This window comes from Caretta caretta, chromosome 16, assembly GCF_965140235.1.
Source record: "Caretta caretta isolate rCarCar2 chromosome 16, rCarCar1.hap1, whole genome shotgun sequence".
Classification (NCBI taxonomy): Eukaryota; Metazoa; Chordata; order Testudines; family Cheloniidae; genus Caretta; species Caretta caretta.
This window is the reverse complement of record NC_134221.1, coordinates 12,835,454-12,839,494: the sequence shown is the minus strand read 5'-3', so window position 1 is coordinate 12,839,494 and position 4,041 is coordinate 12,835,454.

The window sequence follows — 4,041 nt, the reverse complement described above, 5'->3', positions numbered from 1 at the left end:
GTTAAAATGCTTCCTCGTAGCACTGGGCCTCATTGTAAATCCTTTATTTATAAACTTCATTTCCCTGTAAAATGCCATAACAAACCCAAACCGTTTCTTCTTGAATACACCGTCGTCAAGGGGAGGGGGCCTTTCCCTTCCATGCTCCAGAGGAGAGAGAAGAAACAAACAAGAAAAGAGGTCGGAGGAAAGAATTGAAACCCTTTTTATTATGTGGTTAAATTTTCCAACTGAGAACAAATTTGTGACCTTATCTTTTGTTTGGTGCTGTTGAATCTGTGGGTGGGGAACTGAGATGAGCATCAGTGAGATTGTAGCAAGGCAAGTCTGGACTGTTTCCTGTTACAAGCAGAAGCACATCAGCTTGGGGTATCCACTCCTACAATAACACTTACATGGCTATGAATGCTAATGGGACACTTGTGGGCCAGATGCTGCTGTTGGTATCCCTGTGCAATCCCAGTTAAATCAATGGAAGATGCACCTTTGTAACAGAACAGAAGATTTTGCCTTTAGATTTTTGAGCAACCTGAGCTTTGATTAAACAATTCATGGTATGGCAAATACACATTCCTCAGCTTGAACCACAACCCAGTGGATTGCGTTCTTCTGAGTTTGTATGTAAGTTCCTCAAGCCAGGGAACCTCGTCCTATTCACATGTTCATGAGGATCATGTATGTTTACAGCACTCTATAAATAATCAGATCAATATCAATTTCATTAAGACAGGTAATTTTCTCCTAAGAGAATTTTGAGACACAGACAGCTCTGATTTCAGCAATGTGGTCTAAGATGAGGCTTTGCCATGTCCCAAAACACACAATGACCTTAAAAATGAATCTCTAGTGTCTGAAGTATTCAGTGACTGTTGTACCAGGGCAGTTTCTAGGACTGTGCAGTTGGATACTTGAACAAATCTGAATAACGCTGTAGTTATGTTTTTACTGATTTATTTATTTTTGGCCATGAAGAGATATTAACCCACAAATCTGTTCTTCTTGTGAGATTCCTATAATCCAGGAACTGAAATGCCATTAGTAAACCAGATCTCCTGTTAGTTTGGCCTCATATATTACTTCTGGAAACCAAAAAGAATAGCCAATGAAAGACAAACACAACTACAAATAAACAAATACTTGGAATACAAAACACCAGACCCTGCACATATCCCTGATACTTTCTGTAGTACAGTGCAGTACGACATAGTTTAAGGCTGCATCACATCTGCTGAGCAACGCTGGTTACCGCAAACACACCTGACCCGTCCTCTGCTCCCTACGCTGGCTTTGCATAGCATATTGACTCAAGTTTAACATCTCGATCTTTATCTTTAAGGCACTCAAAGCCTGGGCCCAGGGTATCTAAAAGATCAACTAACACTTTGGGATAAATACCATGGTCAACAATTACACTCCTCTGGCACAATGGAACTCTCTACCATAAGGATGAAGGTTGTCTGTGCAGGAGACAGAACTTTTTTTTGGGGGGAGGGCTGGTCCAGACTGTGGAATGGACTCTCCCAGGAACTAAGGACCATCATCATAAACCTCACCACCTTCTGCTCCAAGTGCAAGGCACATTTCTTTGACCTTGCCTTCTGTAACATAAACATAGAGCTGTGTGTGTGTGAGAGAGAACAAACACAACAGATGTTAGACAAGTTCCTTAACGCATCACTAGAAGGCGCTCAGATATTATGGTGATGAATGAGCTATTAAAAACCTATATAGAATAGAAGGCTGATTTACAAAGACCTTTATTATATGCAAAATCATACCTTCTTTCGGAGCATCTGGCCACTGTTGGTGACAGGAGACTGGACTAGTCTGATCCATTCTGGCCTTTCCTATTTTCCTGTTAAAAATGACCATATAACTAGATAGATGGATGGTACATGATGGTCAATCTGAGTTCACCACTGGAAAATATCTGACATGGTTCTTTTCCATTGTGTTACTAAGAAGCAGAGAGTTGTTGAAGAGATATTACAAGGGCTTGTTTGGATCTCAGGTTTTGTCCTGGCCCATCTCCATTCAGAAAAATTTCTAAGCACTCTGCAAACTATCCAGGTTTTGTACTGAACATTGGTTTCGCTAGGAGCTTTGCTGCAGAAGGATTATGTGTGCTCAGGGTTGACAGTAGTGGCATTTGTTAGCTGACTTCTAAAATTAAATGAGAGCAGAGGATATAGCCAAAAGCAGAGGCCCTGAAAGGCGAATAAGGCCCACTTACTGTAGAAGGAGATAGGAAGCCAGTGAAAAGATCTGGGGAAAGAGGAGGGATGACCTGGTTGCAGCAGCAGGAGGGAGGATTTTAGCAGCGGCATTTTGGATCATGGCATCTTGGAAGCTTTAAACTTTCATCTGCCAATCAAATGCCTTTTTCCACTTAAGTATCTTGGGGTTTGGTTGTGAACTGTGCTTATTCTCTGATCCTGGATGCTCTTTGTTTACAGTTCTCCATGCCAACACGTTCTCTGTCCCTTTCATCCAAGGAGCAGTGCTTGGGCCAGCCAAGCCATTGCTATGGTGTTTCTCCTTTGGTGGCTGCATCTTCACTAGGTACGTGAATGTTAATGAAAGTGTAATTAAAATAGGTTCCCCACTGCTGTCTCCTTCCTGATTACCCCACCTGTCAGGAACCATCCCCTACTCTTCCAGCGCCATGCCCTAAGCCTTTTCCATCTCAAGCCCAGTCCTGGCACTAATCTACACCTCTTTTGCTTTTGGATTCTCCCCTCACATGACAAAGCTTTAGTCTGGTTCCTGCATCTACAAAGTTATAACAACCAGGGTGTATTTGAGCAAACTGCACGTAGCTTAACCCTAGATTTTCAGTTCAGCCCTCAATATGACAAGTCTTTAGGATACTTAGTCATAACGTGACTCCCGCAGCACAAGACTCTAGGAGTGGCCTTTCCTGGTCTAACTCACAATATGGGGGGGCTGCTTCTTGGGTGGACCACTCAGACCACATACATGTCGCATTTTTACCGATTGAATAATAGTGATCATATTCCTTGTATTTGTCTGCTTGACATCAGGTGAATGTTTTGGTTTACTACAACTTTTAAAGCAATGGGAGGACATAGAAAGTGTTCAACCAGCGGCTTCAAGGCAGGTGGGACACTGAGCTAGTGAGTGGGGACAATGCCATTTTTGCAATAAAATATTTTAAACAGGAGGAAAAAAACCTCCAGAGAGACTGTCAGAACAGGACAGAGCCAGGTTATTATTATTATTTGCATTCGAGTAGCACCTAGAAGCCCCCATCAGGGAGCAGGACCCAGTTGAACTAGGCTTGGTATGCTACACTGGCAGACAGCTTTTGGATGCCATGGGACCGCATACTGTCACCCCCTGGGGCTCTGCCTTCAGGTGCTGGGGGCCCACGCCCTCATCTCAGGGGCCCTGCCTTTGGGAGCCCTCGGCCCTCACCTCCCTGCAGGGCTCTGCCTTTGGGTATCAGGGGCCACGTGCCCTCACCCCCAGGGGCTCTGCCTTTGGGTACCAGGGGGCCATGTGCCCTCACGCCCAGGGGCTCTGCCTTTGGGTACCAGGGGCCACGTGCCCTCACCCCCAGGGGCTCTGCCTTTGGGTACCAGGGGGCCATGTGCCCTCACCCCCAGGGGCTCTGCCTTTGGGTACCAGGGGGCCATGTGCCCTCACCCCCAGGGGCTCTGCCTTTGGGTACCAGGGGCCACGTGCCCTCACCCCCAGGGGTTCTGCCTTTGAGTACCAGGGGGCCATGTGCCCCAGCTCTGCCTTTGGCGCTGGACAGCCCCGTATCAGCGCCCCGTGAGCGTGCACAGTGATGGTACCACTGAGTTTCTGTGCCTCCCCAAAGCCCCAGCTCCTGGAGCCTCAGGATCGCAAAGGCCCCCCGGCCACATGACAGGCCGCAGGCTCCAGCCCCAGGGGCGGGGCTCAGCTCCGGCGCCCGCCCTTTGATTGGTTTAAACTCGCGATCCCCGCCCTCTCAAGGCCGGCGCTGGCTCCGCCCTCCCACCCGGATCCCCTCCCTCAAAGGCCGCCGCGCCT